We start from the raw sequence: 25,929 nt of genomic DNA on the forward strand, positions 1-25,929 counted from the left end.
TAACAAAATTCAAAGACTCTTTTCCAATTTAGCATCCCTTATTAGAGTGAAAGGACAATAAAATATCTCACTTTCATGAAGAAGGAGGATGCAGTCATCCCCATTTTAGCCTTGAAGACACTTTTGCATGATAAAGAGCTGTCCTTAGCAGTAGATGCAGGCCCCAACTGGAAATCCCAGCGCAGCTCTCCTGCGTTTGGAGGGTTTGCTAATCTTAATCTTCGCTTGGTTAAACCAACGGGGACCATTAAGAGTCTGATACCTGCCTTCTTCTAGTGCTTGTGGCACGAGCACAACAGGTGATGGCCCTGCACAGCTCTTGGCTACCTGTACCACAGCTTCCTACACCTGAGGTGGTCACCCTTCAACGAGCAGCAGTGGGTCAGTAGGTCTCATCCTGAAACAGATGAATTGTGCTCAAGAAATGCCCTTGCTCTCCTTGCAAAGGAGTACAAGCATGGTGACACCAGATGCAGTCATCTACCTTAAAGACATTTACAGTTACATGAGACAAATCCCAGTGTTGTCACCTTTATCTGCTCTTTGCCATGGCAAAGTCCTGATTGCTCTGCCTAGAGCAGGCAACAGTTCTATCTCTTGATTTCTGAAATGCTCTCATTTAATTAATGTCACCGGGCTCAGCTTTGAAATATGTGAGTGAAATATGATTGTATGGGCTAAGAGAAGAGTCAAAGGAGATGAGCTGAAGGTCTATCCTGGTCTCAGATGTAAAGAAATTGAACCGGAGCCAAACACCATGCATAGCTGTTAGCTGTAACTTAATCTGAAGGAACTCCTGATCCAAACCACTGAAGGGAGTCCAAAACCCAGTGCTCGGCTTTTTATTCAGTAATTATTGATGTAGTTTCAATATTCCTACATCTGGAAATGAATTGAAACAATTCTTATTTACTTATACATGATAATTAATCATGTTTCTGGATTGGGAAGATCTGATGCTTTAAGTGTTTCACTGGGGATGTTCCCTTGTGCTTCACTGATATATAAGATTAGAACAAGGTGGAAAGTAGAGTTTTTTACGTATTGTTATTTTTTGAAATGTTTGCTGCAAAATGATCTGACAATCAAAAATAAATACTCTTGAGCAAAAACCACTCCAAACGAAATCACTGCTGAATCTGAGGCTTTCTCACTGAAATATGGAAAACATTCTAGCTAAAGCTAGCTAAGGTAGCTGCTGCATAAGAAAGTGCAAATCCAGTCTTCAATAAGATTAGCTTGTCTACATTTCTGTAGTTGAGACAATTTACAAGGTTGAATCATGACATAGATCTGTGATACCAGCTGGAGAAAGAGAACTGTAAAGACTTCACTTTTTTCTTTGGCTGTTAAAGCTTGACATCTTCCATAAGACCTTTATACGGTCCAAAGTAAAGAATGATTAGGTCAGTGCAATGATAACCAAATGTGGCTGGTTTCCAGCATCCCTGATTGGCTCCTTTCTGTATCGCTAATCCCCTTTCAGGTGCAGTGATAGGGAAAAAGTTGGTATGTAACAAAGCAGGCAATCCCATACTGGGTGCTTCCAGCCAAATATTGCAGAGTTTAAGCCTATATTGATCACGGAAGCAGGTGAGAAGGATGGGAGGAGTGAGCAGTTGTCTGGCAATTGTGGAAAACTGGGATCCTTTTCTCTCATATGGCTGTTGTTTGTCCACTGTTACCTGAATCATGAAGCAAGATGACACAAGGATGTGGCATTGGCCTGTTTAACAGAAAAGAAAAAAACATATAATAACCACATGTGTAGTGATTCCTGCTGATCAGTGACTTTCAATGAAATTGGGACAGTTGCATTTTAATTGACTTTTTCCCCTAAAGCATTACATTGGGAAATCAACTCTGATACACTTGTAGCAAGGTGGAAAACAGCTGAACTCTTGTCAGACTTCTGTGGAGATCAGATGGTATTTATTTGCTGTGGTGCTCTCTTGGGCTAGATTCAAACTCAGGTTCTGCAGATTACAGGGAAAATCTTTGGAGCCTCAGATGGATTTTATGCTGACTAAATTTAGAAATATTAGCAATTAAACCTGAAGCCGGGCTCCTTTTTCTTGGCATTCCTATGAAATGTTGCATTAAGAAGAGAACAGGGTGAAAATAAGAGCTGGTGGACTAAGGAGAAGGATAAAAGATTCATGAATATTTCTGCTAATAAAAGTGCTGAGCTTGGCCTATTTGATTCATGGGGTCATATTGTGCATTATTTTTGAGTATTCAGATGACCTTCAGGAATTTGTAAAGCTTTCAGAAAAGTAGAGAACTCCTTGATAATTTAACCAAAAGTATGCTTTTAAAGAGCACCTGTCACGTGCAGACACAATTCCTATTCTAGAGAAAATGTTATTTCTTGCAGTATTAAAAATACAGGCTATATGAATGAAGTAGATACCTTTTTTTGCTGTTATTTCCTAAGAGGAAGTGCAGCCACTGCATTTGTTTTGATGGTGCTCGCTATGTATTATCCATTGTTTGTTAAAAAATCAGCTATAGGATCCTGAGGAGAAGGCAGAAGCAATGCCAAGGAGATGGGTAGGCAGCCGCATTGCTGACTCAACCAACAGCCACAGCCAAGATGGTTTTGAAATGCCTCATCACCTGCGGATTATTTCTGCCAAGTTTTCGTTTCATGAATATTTCTGAATAACAAAAGCATTACTAGAAAATCAGACTCTGTTTTCAAGCTGTTGTGCAGTGAAAATAAAAAGGGGGGAAAAAATAATCACAAATATTACACCAGAGAAAAAAGAAAAAAAAAAAAAAGAAGGGGAAATCCCAGCTCAGTTGCTTCTCATGTAACTTTGTGGAATACTTTTGGTGTTCACAAGTCCTCTGGCAAATGCAGGCTCAGAACAAAACCCAGCCCTGCCAAGCAAACTGCTTCCTAGCTGCTAGCATGGCGACCATTCCTGCAAACAAAGGGGGAAGAAAATATGTAAATTTAAACAAATTCACAGTTCTTTTTCTTCAGAAAAAAAGCTTTCATGTTATTTGAAATAGCCAGACTGCTAGAGTAATGTTCTTACATATAAATGGAAATCCTTTTTGATATTTACACTACTGATTTCTGCACTTTCTTTAATCTCTGCTTTCAAATTAATAGACAATAACATCAGATTCCTTCCTTGGCTCACTCAGCACTTGTGCATATTTACCCAAGTGTCTAGAGTGGAGATTGTACACATATCTCTAATCCACCTGCCTATGTTAGTTAAAAGCCCAGATAAAATCAGCAGCACTTAAATCTTAACCTTTTAAGTCTGAATGTTTTTAAAGTCTGGGCTCATGGCAACTTCACCGAAGACGGGGGGAGAGGTGGAAGTTGAATGTAAAACATTTCACAGCTTGAACTATTGTTTCTTCCCAGGGCAAAGCGAACTCAGAAGTCCCACAAGAGTGTTGCTCTGAGAACATTAGCGATGCTGACCAGCTCATAAAGCTTGTGGCTGTGTTGAGTGCTCCTAGCCTCCTAGAGTCAGCTTCATTTTCCATCCTGTCGATACACTGCTCCCGAAAAGCCTAGCAAGCAAAAGAAAGCAGGAGCTGTGATATCTGGCGCTCTCCTTCCCTGTCTTTGCCTTTTGTTTCGATGTTTGGCTCCAGACCCTGTAGGGGCCACTGAGTGATTTAACACCTGGATGGCCCCAGGACAACGCAGCCTCTCTTAACAGCATGTTGTGTTCCATCTCCTTAAATAGTGTCAGGTCTCTCCTTGACTTCCCCGAGGAGCTGGGCCTGGGTGAACAGATGCACCTATTCCTCAGAGAATGAATAGTTTGTTTATGTAGAAGAGATGAATGGGGCAGTAAGGCCGCCTAGGTCAGTTATTTAGCATGAAAAGAGCCATCAGGAAGGCCCCAAGATATCACCCAAGGAAGCGTGGAGCAGCCAGGCACAAAGGTGTACACACATCCTTCTTCTCCGGCCCTCCTCAGGGAGCACTTTAATTAGGAAGGAGGGCAAACGAGCAGGAGGCCTTGTGTGGAGGCATGGGGACAGGCGGTGACGTGGGTGTCCGCTTGGCATCGCCTCCACCCCCGACACCTCACCCCACGTCCCACATCCCAACCGTTACGGATTTTTTTTGTTGTTGTTGCTTTTTGTTGTTTACTCCCAGGCTGACAGTGGGGGAAAGGGCTCGCTGGGAACAAGGATGGGGAAAGTATGTGTGCATCTTTTTTTTTGCCCGTCTCTTTTTCTCTCAATCTACCCTCAACAAGGGTGCCTATAGAATATAGCATAATGCCGCATTGTTTGGTAAGGGATTTAATTTCACTCCATCACAAGCTACCATCGGAGCCCCTGTCATTGCGATTGGTCACACTTTTTTGTGCGCTATATCTCACTGAAGTCACATCTCCTCCACAGCCCATTGCATAATCTCCTAGTCTGGAACAAAGCTCTCTGACATAATGAAAGAGGTGAAATCAGGAAAGGGAAAGTCAACGGTGACCGTTATCGCTATAGAACTCGCTCGCTCTGGCTCCGTAGGTTTGGTCACACTGCGCAAAGCAGGGTAAGAAGGACATGCTGTGTGTGTGTGTGTTTTGTTATTTTTTTTGAAGTCAGTTTATTGAACATACAGGCAGCACCATTGGCTGCTGAGATATGTAATCCTATTCCCTCCTGCGGACCACCAGCCATAAAGAGCCAGCGGGATGTCCCACTGGCCCACCAGGGAGTTGAGAGCCTCCAAAATAGATATCACAGGGAAAGGAGTGGGGAAATCAGTTTACTTTAAAGGAGGGGATTGACTCATGTCTCAGCTTAAACCCACAGTAGTGCTATGCTGAGGAAAAATACCCTGAAGAGTCAGAAAGAAGATGGAACAGGCACATTTTAAAGGAAAAAATGAACATCTGCCTAAATAAGCAGGATTTCTTTTTTAATTTTTTTTTTTTTTCTTTTTTTTTTTTTTTCTGTATGAGAGTGGTCAAGGACTCTAGTATGTGCAGAAGGTTGAATCTCAAAATGTAAGCTGGCTGCTTGCATTAAAGCTTAGGAGGAATCATACAGCAGCTGATGAGGCTGGCCACGTGCTTGCTGCCCTGCTCCAGCCACGGCTTCAGCTTCTCCCCTGCACTCATCCTGGGGCACTACAACCTTGTCCTAATGCTCTCAATCAAAACATGTGAAATTCCAGTCTGTATGAGACTCACATCAGCAGAAGGGCTGAAAATAATCCTGAAAATGCATCATATTAGCAGACAAGTAGTCTTCCAAAAGGCAGGGCGCAGCCTGAGACAGAAAACTAATTTGCAGGACAGCATTATTTTTGTTCCTCATTCATGTTGTTGCCACTCCGCCTTCTCAGATCTCATGAAAAACCCTGTCTGCTCTTCCTCTGGGGCTGATTTATCGATGTGGGCTCCCAGGTTTGAAATATCTGGGAAAGCACTTTGCTGGGCCGAGTTCACAGGGAAAACACACGGATCTGCAATTGCAGCTTACCGGGTCTGGCAGCAGGATCCCTTAGAAAATGTGTTTGGAGGGTTTCTTAAGAAATGTAAATAATGTCCTCTGCAAGGAATTTCAATTTCTTGAAGAGAAATGAAAGAAAAAATATCTGAAACATGAAATGTTGGTGGCCTTGAGTGAACTCTTATACTCTGATTTCTGCACCAGGGTAATTATTTTGCAATAGAAGAACTGCTGAAACTTCACACCAAAACGTCCCCAATTTTTGGTCAGTCCTGAGCACCGCCTTTTCACATTAAATAAAGAGAAAGTATGAGGTATTCACAAGACATGTATCAATTTGACATCAGTGTAACATTTCTTAAGTGGCTCATTCAGGAGTGAAGCCCATGACTAACAGGCAAATGGCAGTGAGATACAAGGAAAGATGGTTTTACAAAGGAGAGCAATAAGAAAGGAAAATGTTACACTGTTTCCACCGTGTGTTTTATAAGGAAGATCAGGGTAACAATGAGTCACTATGGAAAGGATTTATTGGGCCACGGAGCTAAAAGTCTGTAAAGATTAAAATTCTGATGGGGTTTGGATGTGGGATTGTTTCTGAGTTCAGTTTTATCCAGCACACTGTCCAAGTTATTAATCCCCTTGTGCTTTCTAAGCTGGGTAACTCATTGTCGATGTGCTCCCCGGGCCGATTCCAGGCACGCCGACCCGCAGGCGGGTGTAATATTTCTTCAGGCAAAGCACTGGGTGGTCTTGTCTTGTCTTGTGAGGAGTGAGAAGCAGATAGCAGGAGACTTTCAAGATTGCTGTTGCAGGCATCAGCCTTTGAGTGGAAAATAATCCACCTGGAAGGACGCTGCCTTTGCAAAGAGGGGCGGCCAGCGCGGCGATGGGGAGATAAGTTCTGCTCGGAGATGTTTGCGGCGAAGGGGCAATTTGTCAGTGAGAGGAAAGGCTGGCGATCCGGGCTCTCTGGTGTCTGTTAGCATCTGCCACTCACATCCACTTGCAGCTTCTTGGGAATCGCTGAGCACTGGAAAGCAGTGCACTTCAGAGCAGGTGACCGGCGTCAGCCCTCAGTTACCCCTCCTGACAAAAGCCAGAGATGTGTTGACTAGCTGCAGAAGGTGTCTAGTGTGCAGCTTTCCTCGGTGATGGCCGAGGACACAAAAGCAGCCAAACTGGGACAATCCCAAGTGAAAATACTGTAGGCAGGGAAGCACTCTGTGATAGTCTCATCTGCAGGGCTGCTATCTGCCACATCTTCCTCACGTTGTGGATGCTGAGGTGCTCTTGGAAGAAGAAGATATGGCACGCAAGGGAAACAAAGAGTTCAATTTGGTCAGCTTGCTCCTACAAGCAGCACATGCCTCCCATGAATACTATCAGAAAGGATGAGATGCCAGCATGCAGCAGTGTTTGCAGGCAGCAGCAGTGACCGAGAGCTTTGCAAGGCAGCAAAGTCCCTCCGTGCTAATCCCATGGTGTCACTGAACTGCTGAGGAGGCTGAGCTCAGGTCTTGCCCCTGAGAACAAGTGCACTGGGTCAGATTCACTGTAGCTGGAAGTTTTTGCAAGTATGTTCCCCCCCCTGGTGCTTTGTACACCAGGAGACAATATTGTGTTTCTTGGAGAAGAGCATGATATTATCACTAGGCAGTAGATTTAACTGAGGAATTTGATGAATTTGTCACTCCCCTGCATAGCTCCTCTGTTTTTGCTTTCCTTACAGCAGTTTACATAGAGTAAGGAGATAGAATTGAATTAAGATACTTTTTTGTTTCTTTTTACCAAGAAAGAGGTCAAGGTGCTCATAGCTCAAGCTTGATTTGGATAGAGCAGCCTGCTGTCTGTATCTAACCAAATATCTGTACTCCTTTTAGGAAAACAAGTCCTGAGATTTATGGTACTTCTATTTCTTGTCCCAGGTGGAAAAGTAGTGCTAGAATGCTTCTGTATTCTGGTTCTGACATCCTCAGCACTGGTCCCATGTGCAGTCAGGTTTCCCACTTGAGTTGGAAACATTTAGTCAAATATTTCAATACACTGAATCACAACAGTAAGGACTGAGTTATAAAGGTCCTTGTGATCAGGCCCAGACTTGAAGAACATTTTTGTGTTTGCTCCAATAAAGGACTATCAGGATACAGGCACGAGAGAACACATTATCTGCTGCTTTAGGGCTCAAAGGACAGAGAAAACTTTGTTAAATTTTGTGTGAGAATGAGGTCTGCCTAAGCATCTTTGTTGCTAATCCTTGGTTTTGGTGTAGCTTATACAAAAGTTGCATGGATCTTCAGCAAAAAAGCTGCTGGGCAAGTGAAAATATCTTGAAGAGAGTTTTGTTTAAGGAATAGCCTTCATGAAATGGAGCATGGAAAACAACTGTCAGTCAGTGTGTCATCTTTGCAATGCCATAATCTGATCCTATTTCTAGATGTTATATATAATGATGAGGATTTGTTTGAGGTTTTGCTCAGGAACTTTGCTGGGTCCTAATGGCACTAGATTCCTATCACTGGGTTTTAGGACATAGACTCCCTCTGCAAAGAGCCGCTGAATTGACCGAGGCAAATCACTTCTGATCAAGTTTTCTGTAGTTCTTCAGCAAGTTCTTACAAGTGCTTAAGCAGGTTAAGCACCTAAATCCTACTAATTTAGTTTTGAAAAGCTGGCCTTTAGTCTCTCTAGCACATATTTTCATAGGTATTTATGATCCCAAATACCTCCAAGGTATGCTAGGATGTCTCCTTCTGTGCCCTCAGCAAAGGACATGTAATTGTACTACCCTATCTGTCAGGGATTTGGGGGGACAAGGACATTAAAGATTTCACAGATGCCACTTGGGCAGGTTGATCTCACAGGTTCATTAACATGGCCCAATTCTCTTCCCAGAAACTCATTTGAAAATGGAAATGCAGTGGTAATAAATCTGGTGTCACTAAAGAATGACTCTTATGATGTGATATCCTGCTCAGAGGCTGCATGGATGCAGAACCCGAGTGCCCTTCTTATTTAGAGAGGGTTTGTGCCTGTTGAAGAAGCATAGAGGTATGTATAGGATGGAAGCCCTCCCTAGTTCCTTGCCATGGTTGTGGGGGCAAAATAAAGCTTTGGCCAAAGAATTTCTTGTTCTAAAGCCACTAGCTGAATTAATCTTGTATTCGTATTACCTACACCTACATTTTTGAGGTGAAATGAGCACAGAGCTGTGGTTCTGAAAGATGGGAATTTACACTTCAGCAAATAGCTGAACGTTAATGACATTCAGCCCATATGGAAGCATATATTTTATAAGAAACTGCATTGGTTATGCTTGAGAAATCTTTCTAGGACAGCCATTGCCCTGAGACTTACGCATCTGCATAAAGTCTACTGCATTAGAAACGGAACAGAATGGCCCGTCTCTCCCACGGTCTTAAGTTAACACTTTTCCTTTTGTCTGGGGCACCCTTTTCTCAACTTGAAATCCAATTGGCCAACAATTAAAGCCAATTAGCACGTGAGGAAAATAAACCACAGACCCCACTTCTATGTATTTCCCGGGCCGTTAGAAAGCCTAGTTAGCTCAAGGCATTAGCATAGTTCAGGATCGGTCGAGGCACACAGCAGAGACTAGTTGGCTTAAAGTATTAGAGGACGGCGATAGCGGGCTGGCTGAGCGGTTGTGTTATTCTGGGCTCACAGCTGCCAAACATTCTTGACAGGAGATGAGGCAGATGTCCAAGGACAATCAAAGAGAGAAGAAAGTTTAAGCCAACGTTTGCCTATCTCATATTCTCTACTTGATCCTCTCCTCAAAGACAAGGCACAGCTGTTGCACTTCAAGGTCTATCTGGCTGAACCCAGCAGCTCCTCCTTTTTCCCCTCCTGGCCTGCCGGAGCTTTCTGTGTGTTGGACTTTGGCAAGCTACCAGACCTCATTAACTCCTAACAGGACGATTCGTGATGCTAAATGGGTCTTATTTAATCTTTTTGCATGTGGGTGAGTATCTGAGGACAATTCCGCCGCATACTAATTGCATGAAAATGCATCGGATTATAGTTATGTGAGCATTGCCCACCAGTCTACAAGGCATCACCCCGGGCCACAAGAACAAGCACTGTAACATTAACAAGGTGATTTGTTACAGCTGCGATGGCAAAGGTGATACAAAAACAGCAGACAAAAGTGTTTCGCAGACAAAGGCATCAGGAGGCTCGGTCATTTTGCTCTCACTGGTGAATAAAAATACAAGAACTGTTGTGATAATGAACACGGTGAGTGATTGCAGGTGTATTAGTAAGAACAGAAGTGCCATAGCTATAGCTCCTAGCCCATCACAATTTATCCCACTCAGAGCCTGCTCTCTGCAGCCCTCTCTTCTGGCTGAGGTTAGGATTTGGGCATGCACTGAGCTGTAGGCCAGGTTTTGTGATGCTGAGGTCAGCTCCTGCTGCTTTCATTTTTCTGAGTCCCACAGCAACTCCTCTCCCACATGACACAGGGCACACATCTACAGCATGGCCGTATGAGATGGTAATGCCTCCAATTCAGTCCCCTAATAGTCATATGATAAAGGAAGGTCCAGGGTGAAAAGCTTCAAATGTCTGCCTAAGAAAACGCATTGCATTGTAGGACCCCCAAAATTGGATGCCACTGACCTACAGGAACACGAGAAACCTGAGCTCTGCCACTCTGCAGCCTTCAGCAAACCGTTTACTTTCTCATGGTTTATCCTGAGCTACTACATGGGAATAATAACATTTAGTTGCATTTCAAAAGCACTCCGAGACTGTCAGAGGAAAGGAATTGGCTAACTTCAAAGTAGTGCTATTATTAACTGCGTGCGGAGCTGCGGAAAAGATGTAGCTGGCCAGTTTAATTCAAGTAGCCAGCTGAGTTTCCGGGGCCAAAAATATAGAGAGTTTGTTTTAGATTTTCCAAATGTGAAACAATGCATATTTTTCAAAGAAATGTACCCTCATGCTTTTATTTTATATATATATACATATTTTTTTCCATACAGATACTCTCTTTGCACAGGCAGAGTTGCAACCATGTGCAAGGAGTGGCTGAGATTTGAGCTTGCATTATTTTGTTCCCCTACAACAGCAATCCTACAATAACAAATGTTTCTATGTTCATTCTGGAGCAAATCCCCCTCTCCCTTAAATGCAGTGAAGTCTCGATTCTGGATATCCAGCAGTTGTAAAAAACATGTTACGTACCTATTATCCACTCTACGTAGCATTATTATTACCTTCTGCCCTTCACCCACTGATTATTGTTTCATTCATCCCTTATAGCTTGTTTGCAGCATTAGGACTGTACCCTCAGACACACAGCAGATGCACTGAGGCCACCACATGCTGGAAGCTTAGAAGTGCCATTAGGACACATCCCAGTGATATCATAACTCCTTGCCACGAGGTGCTGGCATGCGACCTGCTGGTTGAGTGGCTGTGGCTGGAGGAGCTATCACCCATCAGTGCCATGCTCTTGCTTGAAGTACAGCCACCTTGTAGCTAGCAAGTTTGCTTCAACCACAGAAGCAGTTCCCACGCCTCATCTGGCAGGCAGTAACTGGTTAAACTGTGCTAAATGGATCACTTTCAATTGTGTGACTATATCCATAACATAATCTGGGATTTCAAAGGAGCCTTGGGCAATCAGCTTCTCCCACTGCTTTACAGTGGGCTTTGCGTGTCTCCATCCCTCAGGATTTTGGTTATAATTCCTAGAATAAAATAATGTCAAAAACTATTTTGACTGTCTCCTAAACGTAATAAAAATCTATCCCTGAAGAGTCATCAGTGCCCAGTCTCCGTGTGCCAAATTTAATTTTCTATGTTGGGAGGAGGGGAATGAAAACAAACAACCCCTTAAACAATGACATTGGGATCTGAATGTGCTGTGCCTCCCAAGCCATCCAAAATCAAACACAAAAGGATGCAAAGCATTCCCAAATGCCTTCCCTTCACTTCTCTTCTCACAGCAACTCCCATGGACTAAAGCCTTTTGGCTGGGAACAAGCTCATGACCACAGAAGTAGCTGAGCTCTCTTTCTCCCTATGGCAGCCCCATCCCATCTCCCTCTGACCTCTGTACTTGTGGCAGTTTGAATTTTTGATGGCTGGAATCTCTGACAGAGTAGCATGGTTTCTGCCTCTCAAGCATTGAGCCAGCAAAGTTATTCTGGGCTCCATGGGAGCCTGATGGACAAATGAGAGGGAGGCTGCCTAAACAAAGCTCAGGTTTGTCAGGGGCTTTGGGCCAGGTAGCACTGCAGGTACCATGGTACAGGAGAGAGTGCTGGACGTGGATGTAACCTCCCTGGGGAGACTCTGTGTGCCCAGAGACCCAGGGAGAAAAAAAAAACAAAATATTTTGGAAAATGTAAATGAATCCAGGGCTGAAGAGCAGCACTGCAGTGCAAAGGGTGTGCATGCAACTCTGGCTAACAGGATGGAGTGCATGGTTTCCACCCAAATTTTGACTGCCTAAGGGAAGGCAGACACAGCTACTGCCATGCTCGGCACAAGGCAAGGGGAGCTTGGCAGCTGAGCCCCATCTTCTCCCATTCATTAAGAAACTCCATTCATTCTATGTGATTTAGTGCTGTGAGACACATCAGGAAGCAGGTTCTAACTAGTACTTGAAAAGTCTATGCTGCTGAAGATATCTGGGCACCTAAGCTGCTTCAGAGAGATTTTTCAAAAATGCCAGGATGATTCATTCCTATTAATTTCAATAAGAGGCAGTTAAATGAGCATTTATTTATCACTGCCTAACTGCTTAAAAATTGGATGGTGCTGACTGTGAAGATTTAGGAGCTCTGGCTCCTTAGCGGAGCCAAAATACCACAAGGCAACCATCAGTTTTGCTATCCAAAGCTCCCTGCATTTTTAGGGTCACTTTCTGTATCTCTCCAGGTCTGTGTTCTCTTACTGCTGTTTCTACTTTAAAGGTGGCTGCCCAGTACTTGAGGACTGGCTCTACACATATGGTCAGACCACACTTGAGGCCTTTTACATAATAAAGGGTGAAGCTGAAGTCACCCTGTAACTTCACATCCACCACTCCTGAATGTAGTTGTGAATCCCCATTAGTCCTTGCACTATAAAAGTGACCTGGGGTTTTGATGTCCATTTTGAAGAAGGAAACATGGAATATTGTCACTTTTTACAATCAGACTGAGTTTCTAGATCTACTTAATTTTTTATATATTGTTACACCTTTTTATATATTACGTATCATTGTGTATCATTTCACATTATATATTATTCTTCTGTATATATTGTTATATATCTTTATATATTTTCTGGTGTGTTTTGTGATTTCAAGGCACAAGCGAGCACCTAGGGTGCAGAGATGGCACTGGAAAGGGCAGAGCTGTGAACATTTTGCATGGCAAAACAGAAGAGATGGAAGGAAATCTCGGCTGGGAAGCCCAGGTTTGGGCTCCAGCTGTCTCCCTAGAGAGCATCCTAGGGCTGGCAGCCAGCAGCTGGGTGGCAGCCTGGCTCAGGTGACTCTTTTCTCTGCTGTGACTGTAGGGGAAGGCAGCCAAGGGTGGATCAGCCCTGCGTTGGGTTGCACAGAGTCACTCATGCAGGGCGAAACACAAGGAAAGTCTTTCTTCCAGTCCCCAGCTGAGTTTGCCCTGACACTACCCCACCTTGTCGGAGGGAGGGAAGGGTCTGGTTACTACTAGCACTTTTTGTTCATTAAACTTGAGCTGCAAGAACTAATTTGCCTTTTGGGCAAGCTTGCCAAAGACAAAGCTATGCTTTGTCCCATTTGCGTGGGGCGTTGGGCATGGGCAGTACTGCCAGCATGAGGTGGCAGAGACATCGCCTTGGCTGCCCAGCATGGCCAGACATTGCTTTTCCTGGCCCAGAAGCTCTGCTTTGACATAGGCAGTGTCACACATTTGCATTGCTATCGCCTCCCTCACCTGAACCTCGCTGGCGCCGAGGTGGGTGGTGGTGAATCGCATTGCATTTTATCGAGAAGAACCTGCTGCTGCTTTCAAAGGGCAATCTTGGGGGTCACCCTTTCTTGCTCTCACCCACCACAAGGCTCCAACCCTGGTGCTAAAACCCCTTTAGCGATGAGGCCAGCCTCAGGCCTGCAGAACGCAGATGGCCGCGGCTCTGAGGACAAAATCTCAGCAAGAGCAAAGGGAAGTTCACAAAATGCACATATGTGGCTGAGCCATTTTAAGCAGCTCAGGTACAGACACACCTCTTCCTTATCCAGAAACCTCCCTGGGGAAGGAAAGAAAGACATATGTTTGGCCTCTGCAGCAAGCTCTTATCTTGGCAGGAGAAAGCTATTGATGTTCATGTTTCACATTTCTGGCGCCCAAAACAGGTTCTGATGTTTAAAACAAGGCAGCGGTGGAACCTGTTTTAAATATGTAACAGTCTCAGAAAGGAGCAGTCTAATCACTTCATTATCCAATGCAGCAGAAAACGGTTTGAAACCCAAACCTGGGAGAGGGGCCTTGGAGGAACCTTCCCCAACAAGACATTGCCAGCATTAACGCTGGTATTTATTGCTCATTTTAACTATGGTGCACAGCAAGCATTTTCTCAGCCTCGTGTCGCAGCAATATATAATTCATATGCTTAATATTTAGCCTCAGCTCTCCTTGCATATGTTACAGTGCTGGAGACTGTTTGTGTGTTTGCTATATATCAGTTGACACCTCTGTAAAATCTTTATATTGAATGCCTTTGGCAACTATATGCCAAATAATAGCATTACCATTTGTAATTTTCTTAGCTGCAGCTTTCCTGTAAGCTTTGCTCTATGCATTACAAGTAGGAAGGATTTAAAGAGCTTTATTGGTTCTCAAGTCTTCCTAATGACCTTTCCTCGCTTTTGTAAGTCAAAATAACTTCTTTTTTCTCTTTTTTTCTCTTCTCCTTGTGCGTTTTCAAGTAAAACTGCAAGAGCTCCTGAGCAAATAAGTAAGAGAAGCAAAGCAGATAATCACTGCCACTGCCCCCGCGGAAACTCTTTCTTCCTCCTCCTCCTCCTCTCCCCCTTTCTTGTCTGGAGTCCTCTGGTGTCATCCTCAGAATTTGTTGACTCTCGTCTTGCAGATGCTTTTCTTCCTTGCTCTCGTCTTCAGTTCTGCTCATTATATTAGCGATGCTGGCAAAAGAAATAGAAGAGCCCCCGGTGAAAGATCGGGGCCAGGCTGTGCTAAGCACTGTACAAATAACACAAAGGCTGTCCTTGCTTTGGGATCCACGGTGAAGGATTTAAACAATATGCCACCGGGGAATAAATCAATAAATGGGAAGGAGAAGAGTGTTTAAGAAGGAGATACGTTTATACCTGTTAATGATTATGTGGAGTTTCAATAGCCCTATTATATGCTTCTTTTATATATTCTGCTTGTTTTCACCTAAAACCTCTCAATATTTCCCTGAATCGTGGTCTTTTGTTTTGCCTATCCTGCACAGTACCTTGGCCACGTTGGGCTCTGAACTTCTCCCGACCTGGACGGCATGTTATCCTTGTTTAGTTAGCACCAGGTACATTTACAGGGCTGTATATTTGCTTAATAAAAATAAATAACAAGCAGAAGTTCCAAGCTCAGAATTACACCAGACACAGCATTTTCCTTATTGCTTTGTCTTGTGGAAAACAAAGTACATTTTATCCTACGTTTATCATGTAGCTTATGTGGTACTTTTCATTTTGATGTATGGCACACTTTCTAATGTGTCTCCCCTCATGTCTCTTTATTACTAAAGTGTTCCGGTGGAAAAGTATATTACAAACAAATAAATAACTTTCAACTACTGTCACTAGACTAGCAAGCAAGCCACAGGCGTGGGTTAGTTGGGTCCATTCATTACAAAGCCTTACTCAGGACTTTCTCACTTGTCTTTTTCTTGTTTTAATGAACGTCTCTCACAGATTCATCCTAGAAAATTTTGCACTCCAGCTCTTGTTCTCACAAAACCCTCCAAAGGGATAACTGAGCTGGTTCAGTGCATCTCAGATGGAAAAGCAAAACTCCGTTTCTTTACCCTCAAACATAAAAGGTAGCAGATAAGAGCAGAGAGGAAAGGAGGAAGAGCAGAGAGACATGGATGGATCTATGAGAATGAGCTTAAATGCAAGAAGCTTTCTTTTTCCAGTCAGCAGAAAGAGAAAGGCAAACTCGTGGCTTAAAATGAGCAATCTGGGAAGCACCTGTGAGCCTTCGTTAGTACCACAAACCTGTTGTTTGGAAGGCAGTAAAGGAGCATGGGCAGGAGGGTGTGGGCTGCCAGCCCTGCAGCAAGCACAAGCAAGCTCTGTTCACTCTGGGATGGATCCCACCCCCTGCTCTCCTCCATCACTTTGCCTCTAACATGAGTGTGCCCAAGGTGGTTTTATATGGGTTGGGTTGTACGTGCAAAACTCTGCAACAAGCCCATTAAAAGTGTGTGAAATTACAATACTGTTTGGGTTCCTGCACCCAGACGTGGTCACTAATTTATGGCAGCTGCTGGATGGGGTGAGGAAGAGAAGAAACCACGTGGAGAGAAATGGATAGTATGGGCATGGCAATTTGTCTGGGCAGGCCTGAAGCCTGGGAATGCTTGTTTGCTTGTTTGTTTGTTTTGAAACACTTTCTATGAAAACAGAGTTATGAAGGAATTCTTTTAGCTACGTCCTTTCTGCTCCCTGTCCCAGCCCAATTGTGTGAAAAAGCAGCTTTGCCATAAACAGATTTTACTATATCAGAGTCAAATTTTACTACATCATTATAGGAGTGTTCCACTGGGTAATATGACTGGCTGCCCTATCAGAAGACAAGTGCTAATGCCGTAGTGAAAACATGCCATCACACTTCCCCAATAAAAACTTTTATTGTATCCCAGTGCACATTAAAAACAACACTAACTGCATTAATACATTGTAATTTACTTTTGTGTTATGGAGCAAATGACAAACCTAGTGCTAATGAGGTCATATTTTCCATTACCCCAATGCAAACTCTTGGTTAATCCAGTCCTTGGAGACTTCCATGAGGGACTCATACACACTTGTGTGTGCACGTGCATGCATGGACAGACAGACATGCAGACACGTGCACTGTGATTTGCTGGTAACGGGTGCTTCCACCACCATTTCACTAAATGCAATGTTCTAGTGTGATTTTGTTTTAAACTGCTGCTTTTGAAATGAACATGTTATATATTTCATTTTATTTTTTGCTGTTGCTGCTGTGACATTTGCAGTTAGTTCACAAAGAATTCCTTAACCAAAAAAGCGTACACACACTCCCATCACCAGTGTTGCCTCTTACTTGTGGAGCCTCTTTCACACAGTGGTGAGTAGAAATGCAATTCTTCAGTGCTGTGGAAGATGAGGCTAAATGGATTCTTTAGGGATTGCTTATATTTCAAGTGCAATTATTTAAGAAGCTGTAAGCTTTCCATTTTATTTTGTCATGAGCTGAATGTTCGAAAAAAACTCATTTCTCAGGAGATATGGATGATTCTTTATTTCTAAACTTCCTGTGGTGTTTTCTTAATGACGCTATTAAATGATTAAGCTTCGCTTTTATAAATTAAATCACCAAAATGAAATCATTAAGGCTCTCTCGGTTTTATTAAGCATAGTTATTTGCCATCATGTGTAAATTCACTGAAGCAATCATCTACACCATCTTTAAAATTGTGTTGGCAGCACCACGGGGAAGGCTGTTCCGAGTGGTGGATGGAGGTACCTGTCTCTCCACATTTCAGCACGCTCCAAACAGACTCATGAGAACAAGGGATGTGCTTACAGCGAGGCAGCTGATGCCTTAGAGCAGGATGGGTCTCACACTGTAACTCTGGGGCTCACTGCTCTGCAAATGGCACGCAGGGGTTGTGCACAGAACCACCTCTTCCAGGCCAGGCGGCACCTCGCTAGCTTGCAAACTGCTTTGTCTTTGTGTTCCTTTCAGCCCCTTCTCTTTCTCTCTTTCTGTACCTCTCTGCTATTTGTTCTTGCCACAGTTTAGTCTCCACTCTGCTGATGAATTAGGCTGTTGCTCAGGGAGAAAATTGATCTTCACTCTTTCAGAAGTTGCAAGACAAGTTATGCTTGGTTCGGGCTGTGGTATTTTGCTAGCCCTCGTTATGATAAGGAATAGATGGGGCTAAGCACACTGACTTGAACTGCAGCTGCAGAATCTAAGGCAGAGCTTCCAGCTGATATTTACATTTAAAGCCACTATGCATTTTTAATAACGTCTTATCGGGGATGTTTTCTTTTTGGAATGACTATAAGGAGAAAGGGTAGTTAGGGAGCGATCCAAGAACTAGTTTCAGATTAGCAAAAAACAGTGTCCCTGCGTTATCTCAGGTTGTAACCTGTGCGTGCTGTAAGGCTTGAAGTGCTGGGGCAGCCCCATGTGATAGTGCAAGTATCCTAAGTACTTGTTCCAAAAGCACTCTGTGTGTCCACAGAGGAATTACCCACAGCAAAGCAAGGAGGGAGGTGTGCTCTGCCCTGCTGCAGTGGCTTAATGGAGTTGTCCTCTCTGAGAGCCCTGCCCTGTCTTCACATCACGCAGCATCTGCTGATGGCTGTCGCTCCTCCTGACACCGGAGACGATGGAGATAATGGGGAGGCTCCGGTGATCAGGAGCTGTAGGGACAACATGCCTCTGGAGCAGTCAGGCCTCTCAACCACGGGCAAAGTCTGTCTTGTTCTCTTCTTTCATTTTCCAAACTGAAATTCTGAAGCATGAAAATAGGGAGTATCAATAGCAGCTTATTTTTCCTCACGCTATGAGCCATGTCTGCTGCCGTTTGGTTTCAGGCTTCAGCTAGTAAATATTCCCAAACCCAGCTCTGAGTGTTGTCACTTCACCAGCCTGCTGGCAAATAAATGAATAAATAAATGCTTCCTATTATCTATTTATAATATTTTCAGAAAACGATGAGTAACCGTGATTCTCTGGAATCATTCCTGAGCTGATTATATCAATTTTCCTAGAAATTGAATGGCAGGATGCTTAAGGAGAAAGAAAAAAAATGAGAAAAAAAGAAAGAAAGAGAGAAAGGAGGAGGAAAAGAAAGAAAAAAGAAAGAGAGAAAAGCTGAAGGAATTTCAGAATAGAAACCTACCCTGGACAAAAAATAAGCTTTTTAGACCTATGGAGTCCAACTTTTTGTATCCTCAGATCACTATTTGGGGCTCTTACAATTCCAAGAAAATAATTTGGCAAACTGGGGAGACATCTGTAGAATAATTTGGTATTAAAAACTGGTTATTGTTGTTAATGCTGCTGAAGCATTTCATTATTTCTGATGAAGAAATGTGAAATGAAATGTGGTAAAATGTGCACCATCAGCTTAAGATTCTTTCTTGGAAGAACTCTGTCTGTTTTCGTCTGAAAAGTGCTTATTTACTCCAACTTCTCAGAAAGCAAACATCCAGAAGCAGAGAAATAATTCTCAGATGATGGCAATGTTAATGAAAAGCAATTTGCATTATATACATACACATGTATGTATATGTATTTATTTGCTACTTATAAGCTGTTAACGTAGATCTGCTCCATCTTTAAAATACTCTTGAAATATATGAAGTGCTTTTAAATTTGATCTGGAAGCATATTAAAACAAATGAAAGTCGGCAGTAAATGGGGGACAATATTACTGAAAACCTGATGCAGATATCTGTGCTGTTTGCAAAGAGGCCTTTCTGTCAGACTTGGAATAGTTTTGGCTGAATTTTCAATGAAAGAGTTTAAACTGTAGGAGCAATAAATTTTTTGCCTTGACAGAAAACATTGTTATATAGACAAATAACTGGCACGCCAGTAAATAAATGGAGTGCATTTTCTAAGCATCAATAGATGCCTGGGCAAAAACCATTTTAACAGGAACAGATTTTTTCCTGTGTGCAGTGGCTCCTGTATAGTGTTTGGAAAATGTACCCATATGTCTACTCACAAATAATGTTCACCTGTAAGGAAATGCACACCAGGTTTATGGATGCTATTGAGTATTCCCAGTCCTACCACTATGAATAATGATGCTTACATGCCCTCAAACATGAAAAATGCTCATCTGAATGCACTGAAGTAGCCTGACGCGCAGATTGTTGACATTATTTTTTAAAGAAGTATTCACAGGTGGGGTTGGCAGCATTATCCCTGCCATGAGCTGGTAGAAAAAAGGTTTGGGAACTTAGCTGGAAAGCAGTTATTGATGTCAGCTAATCCTGGGAGTTTGTTCCACAGTATTCAGTGGAGAGCAACGAGGCCGAAGATTTGGGTTCCCCAGGGTGGGCAATTACTCACTGCTCGTGAGCCAGAGACTGCAGGACCTTAGGCAAATAACTTTGCTGCCTGTTGCCTCTTTTCCCCCATTTGTAATAGCTGACTGGGTATAATTATGTATCTGTTGCTTTAGAAGATGAATTAGTTCATATTTGCAAAGCAGGTGGAAGAGAGAGGAAAAAAAAAAAAAGTGAGCTACCTCTGATCCTTTCATTCTTCTTCCTAACTGCGCGCTGGAGCAGTTTCCTTTTGCTAGGAGGAGAATGAGAAATGCAGGCTGGCATTTATTGCTGCCAATTGCTGTCCAGAGCAGGGCAGTGACACCGAAGAGCCACAGTTCTGCCACAAAAGCACCAACCTGCCTCCTGCCTGCATCCCAATTCCATCGCAGATCTGAGCCCTGGAGTGCATGTTGCTGGGCGGATACTATTTTCAAACGTTCAAGGCGAGCACTGGAGTGTAATGTGCACTTCTCTCCTCCAACATTTAAAGACTGCAGCAGTGGGAGAGGCATGCGGCATATCTGTAAAAGCCTGAAAGCTGATGAAATCTCAGTTAGATCTGTTATCTCCCAATGCTTTAAAGGTCTTCAGCTGGGAGATTAAAGAACAAGGTTACTGTGACAATTTGTTTACACGCAGGGAGAGATTAAGATCTCATTGAAAAGGAATAAAAATAACATCATCTTGAGCTGTCACAGCATGAGACCCATTGTAATCAACACTGGTCTGATTTCAGGGATAATTTAAGACCAATTTATTATCTTAATTAAAAAAAAGAAGAGGAGAGAATTCAGTGTTTCAGATGGCAGTTGGGCTGCTGTATCTGCACTTTGCACAGTAACATTAGAGGTGTTCTGAAAGGGATACCAAAACCAGACGGTACAAACACTCGAGTCTGCCTTAATAGGCTTTGGGTTAATTATACAGCTAACCACAGAAAAACAACCCCAAAATTCCCAAGCCCACTCCAAAAATGAACACAGAAAGCGTTGTTTCTTAAGTCTGTTTTAATCCTACATGGCAAGCAGGTGAAAATTAAATAATTACGTATGCAGAATCCCCTTTGATGATGTTTCATGCACATAACTGAATTGTTCAGTTACAGTGATGATAAGTTCATGCTGAATATTCCTCATATTTGCCATTCTTGCTATTTAAGCTCCTTGAGCTGCCGGTATCTGAAGAAATGCACAAGCGATTCAGAGTTCAAAGAAGGATTTCACATGCATTTGATATCAGCCACTACTCTTAAAAAGAAACTATTTCTACTTTTTAGTTCGTAAAATTGGAGAAATATACAGCTTTTCAAATACAATGGAGTGGGGAAAAAAACCACAACAAAAAACGGAGAAAATGAAATGAATTTGCCTGGCCAGTTTTTTTGTGGTGCTTTTGCACTTGTTTTTAGCAAACATTCAACTGGCTATTTCCATCATGCATGCTCGCAAAAAGCATTTTTAAATATGTTTCTCATGATCATTCACCCTTGGAAGCTGATGATACAACTTGCTATGTGCTCATCCAGCTGGTGGGAGAATATCAGGTGACTCATATGACAGAGCTTTTGGCACAAATAACAAGTTTTAAAGGCAACTCAGGGAAAAAGAAGGAAATTCACCACAGGAATATCTTTTAAACAGAATTTGGAACAAATATGGCAAAGTGGAAGAGTGTTTACAGACATCTCCCTCAGAGAAAAAGGTGGGATGGGGCAAATGGATGACTCACTGCAATTTGCCCAGCTCCTCTCGGGTCTACTTCATTGGACCACCCTTGGAAAGTCTGTGTTCCATTCTGAACTGCTACAAACCTCTGGAACAGACTCAAACGTGGGTTTTGAAAGATGAATCCATCAACACTGTTGTCAGATGGACGGTTAGTGAGTTCTCGCCTATATACAAAATGAGAGGTACCTGAGGAGGTTCTGGGTAGGGATCTACTGGATCCCATTGCTCCGAGGCAGGCAGACTGTGCCAGCTTCTTCCAAAGATTTTATAGCATCTTCATGCAAATTACTCCACTGTTCACTGCCCATAACTTTAAGAAGCTGCACTGAAGGAATCATTCGGATACTTGAACTCAAGACACTACTGCAAGTTTAAATCTTTGCCGGTACCTTGCCAAGCTTTCAGCCTCCTCACAAGGATGCAAATCTCCAATAGACCTGTCTTGGATGTTCTCGGGTCCTTAAGCTGGCTCTAAACATGGAGTACAGGCACTTGACTTCTCCTGGCCTGAATCCTTCCAACCCTGAGGTAAATTCTTTCCTTTCTGGCATAGTCAGTATGGCTGTGGAGGGTAAATGATCTCCTTCTTTCATCTTTTGCATTTCTGAAGACCCTCTATTGAAACAGTTGTTTTCCTTGTCCCCCCCCCCCCCCCTATCCCCTTAATTTTTTTTTCACAGGATGGATTCCCAAAGCTCTGATCTTTCAGCTCTCCCTCTAAACCTGGCCCCAGCCAGCTCTGCATGGGCTGGAGGTCACTCAGGAATCCTGCTGGCAACGCTCCTGCTTACAAATGCTAATGTGATGTTTGCCTTCTCCACAACATCATGACAGTCAGTGTTCTCTCCTCTCAACTTGAGGTCTGCTCATCTCTTCATGCCTTTAATGATGGATCACCACCTTGCCTGGTTTTCGCTGTATTCACGTGTCTTGTTCCTGCCCAGTATTGGACTCCAAATTTGCCCTCAAGGAGTGATTCCTTATTTTTTTTGCTGGACCATTTTTTTTTTCTTTCCAATTTATCATGTTCTCTTTGAACTGCCTTCCTTCTTTTCTGAGAGCTGGCCGCCCTCCCCACTTTGGTGTGCTCTGAACATTTAATTCTCATATTCTTTATTTCACTAGCTTTAACAATCATGTTGAACAGAACTGGTCAAGGGCAGACCCCGGGGGAGCTCACTCAGCATCGTTTTCCATTTTGTCTGCTGATAACTTTACCTCTGCAATCCGCATAGCTCAGATAGGCTTTTCTACATGGTCCTTTTATCCACTTGCCCCACTTGGAGAGATCTCCGTTGGAGGTTTGGGGGTGGTGTAGACACATGGATTTCAAAGCAATATATCATTTTACCCCAGCAGAGGATCTGACTGTTTATTTCCCCTCGCCCATTGAATCCCTTTGTCCCGTGTCCCTGTGTATAAAGGCAATATGAATAACCCTGAGCCACGAGAGGCTGCGGAGGGGGAGGTTATGTGACTCACACTACCATGCTTTTTGTTCCCCCTTTGGTGCTGCTTTGCCTTGTGCATGTCCTCACTCCTGGCTCTCACCACAAAAGGCAGCAACAATCAACCGAACCTCCGAATGAGTAATCTGCTCACAAAGAGCCTTTTGAGCGCACAAAGTAGTTGCAGGGAGGAAACGTCCCACTGGGGAACCAGGTGGACAGCAAACATTCGCTTTCCATTACAAATGAGTTCAAGGGAAATGGAGTCACCCCAGCATGGGATGCCAAATCCGTATCCAAAGCTACTTCCCACCATCCAAGCCAAACACGCTTCCCTTTCTCTCCCTCCCCATCTCCCCTCCTTGTTTACAAACACGTTTACAAGTACTTGATAGGTGACCTTATTTACTTAGTAACCTGTGGATTCATTTATCTTGAAATTAGCAGGTAATGAACTGGAAACCCTCAACAACCCTCCCACTAATTAACATGATAATAAGATTGTTTTGCTACAGAGGTACAATTAGCATGTATGAGCTAGAGGGGGAGAAAGATCAATAAAATGTCTGAAGGGTACTAGGAACCAGACTCGGGAAGAGAACAAAAGAAGAGAGCTTTATGGGGTTATAGCTGCAGCAACAACTTAAGGCCCTTTACAGATGGCAAGAGTAGTAGTGGTCGTCTTGATTGAGGCTGCCTGCAAGCAGGCTGGGAGGAGCTACCTGCGCCATGCGACTTCTTGCCATTCAGGCTAGATGTAGAATTAGAGGACAATGTGTTCGAAAATATGGGAAAGAAAAAAAAAAAAAAAAAAGCTTTGAGGAAAAAAAAAAAAACGCCTTCAGAACATATAATATGATGCCTGTCCACAAAAGCAGTGCGTGTATTAGATGGTGAAAGTGGATGATTTAGAGTCATTTACCACCTGTAATCACACAAGGATTTCAGCATATACATTGAGAAACTGCTCTTCACTGTTTAATTGCAGAACCATGCCTTTACATATGGAACTGGATGGGAAGTAGCAAAGCAAAAGTTGCACAATAGTTTTAATAGTCACTCCTTGTTAAGCCAGAGCGGTTTGGCTGAAGGGAGGTGATCACATGCAGCTGGAGGGAGCTCGCTTTGCCAGCCAGGTGTGTCTGCCTCCTCCATGTGCCTGGTCAGGAGGCTCTAAAGAGAGATATTTTCTTCCAGAGAAGGAACATGAAGAAAAAGGGAGGTTGTTGGGGTTTTTTTTTGTACATTTATAGTTGCTTGTCTACTAATGCATTTCCATCCACGTGGATTGGATCCAACACATCCGTGGGTGTGTTTGGGGGAAAGCAGAGATACGCAGCTGTGATCCATGTTGTGGCTAGGAGCAGATCTGGCATTGGATTTTGTGGGTTAATGAGGGAGAAGGAGAGTGGGGCCACAGACCTGATAGCCTCTCTGTATCCTTCTGCAGGTAAGTGCACACCTAATTGTTAAAAAGGAAGTAGCATTCTAGCACTTGGTATGCTGCCTGCTGCTGAGGTGAAGGGTCAGGAAACTGTAACACTGCCCTTCTGTGCAGGTCTTGTTGGATAACTGAACTCTGCCCTTCAGTTTGGAGGAGTTTGGGTTAAATCCCTGCAGGTCTCAGTGAAGCTCAATTGGATTCTTCATTTTTTCACCAGCCCCCAAAAGCATTGGCTTCTCTACAGAAAGCCACATTTGCCCTAGATGACTTGGGAAATGAGATCATTCACAGTTGCTTGACGTAAATGGTGGGTGCTGAAGGCTCCAATCTGGCCCCGAGCTCTTTCCCTCACATCTGGCTTAACCCCACATCTGTCCTCCCCATCTGCGCCGACGCCTTCTGTCACCTCCCAGACTCCACACTGTGCAGAGCAGTTCAGCACAGCACTGCAGAGGCATTTGAGATGTCTGGACTATGGCCTTCAGGTAGCACTGACAACAACTACGGATGTTTCACCACCAGCATAATTTTTGCGTGGATATTATTCATCAGTCATTTGAGTTCACAGATTATTGTCTCCTGGCATTCTTTGGAGAACGGAAGAGGAAGGAAAACTATCAATTACTTTTGATTGACGTCTTGCATTCGTGTGTGTGTCTGTAGGGGGATGGGTTGTTGTGCATTTTTTTAATAGAGCCTCAGGTTTGAATTGGGTAAACTGACACCTTGCAATCCGATCTGACAGCCCTGCTTTGTGTGGGAGTGTGTACGGCTCCAAAATTTCAGCTGTGAGACTTTCTGCGTGAGCAGTCGTTTTATTAGAAGTTTTGACACCTCTCCTGGCAGGGATCAGTGCCCGCAGTGTGAACGGAAACACCAAAAAGAGCATTGTGTGATGCAGAGTGGGAAGGGAAGAAAAGAAGTTTTGCAGCAAACAACTGAAATTAGCTCAGGCAGAGATCTTTGGAGACCTCACCTCACAGCAGCAACAGTGGGACAGGGGACTCATCCCACTGTATTGATTGATGGTCCTGGATTCACATTATCGTTTCAGAATCGCAGATGCCCACACAGTGTTGTTGCATTTTGTTTCTCCCTCTGAACCTGCCCAGTTGATGTTATTTTGGGCTTAACTGTTTATGAGTGTCTTTCATAAGAGGGTGGCATTATCTTGGGTTTGTTCCACATTTTGGCTTGAGATTTGCAACTGATTTGTTGGTGTTGTGTGTATGAGGCAGAGCATCCTTCTTAGGTGACACAGAGCCCATTAGTGCAATGGGAGCCTACCCCTGCTGCCAATGATGGGAGGAACAGAGAGAGAGCTAAAAGCCCTCTTGATGCGTGGTATAGTATCTCTGGGTAGAGAAGGCCTGGCCACACTCGCTAGAAGCTCTACAGTTGTAGAAAATGGGCTGAGAGAGTTGTGGAGAGAAAGCAGGCTGTTTTTCTTTCTTTCTGATCCTCCTCACCTGCCCTGGGCTCAGTTGATAAATACCTGTGAAGCGTTTGCTAGAAAAGTTCCTAGGAGTTCATTGTAATGAGCAATCCTTTTGGCCTAGATTTGTATCTTCCTTGAGAATAGGTGTAATT

The 25,929-nt window shown here is 43.4% G+C and overlaps 2 long non-coding RNA genes across 8 annotated transcripts in view; one reads left to right on the forward strand and one right to left on the reverse strand.

Moving 5' to 3' along the window:
• The window catches only part of LOC122163423, a 267,157-nt gene that overhangs the window by 38,653 nt on the left and 202,575 nt on the right, over positions 1-25,929 (forward strand). The window lies entirely within an intron of this gene.
• LOC122163424 lies at positions 16,299-20,230 on the reverse strand. Of its 2 annotated transcripts, XR_006169909.1 has the most exons (3): positions 19,918-20,230; positions 17,169-18,168; positions 16,299-16,695 (listed from the first exon to the last, which is right to left on the reverse strand). It is a non-coding gene; the product is annotated as an uncharacterized LOC122163424 (long non-coding RNA). The 2 variants fall into 2 exon arrangements; XR_006169908.1 differs by lacking the exon at positions 16,299-16,695 and having other exon boundaries at positions 17,032-18,168.

The sequence above is a fragment of the Centrocercus urophasianus genome, unplaced genomic scaffold, assembly GCF_019232065.1.
Source record: "Centrocercus urophasianus isolate 14NV4802_14NV808 unplaced genomic scaffold, USGS_Curo_1.0 seq_23, whole genome shotgun sequence".
NCBI classification, from domain to species: Eukaryota; Metazoa; Chordata; class Aves; order Galliformes; family Phasianidae; genus Centrocercus; species Centrocercus urophasianus.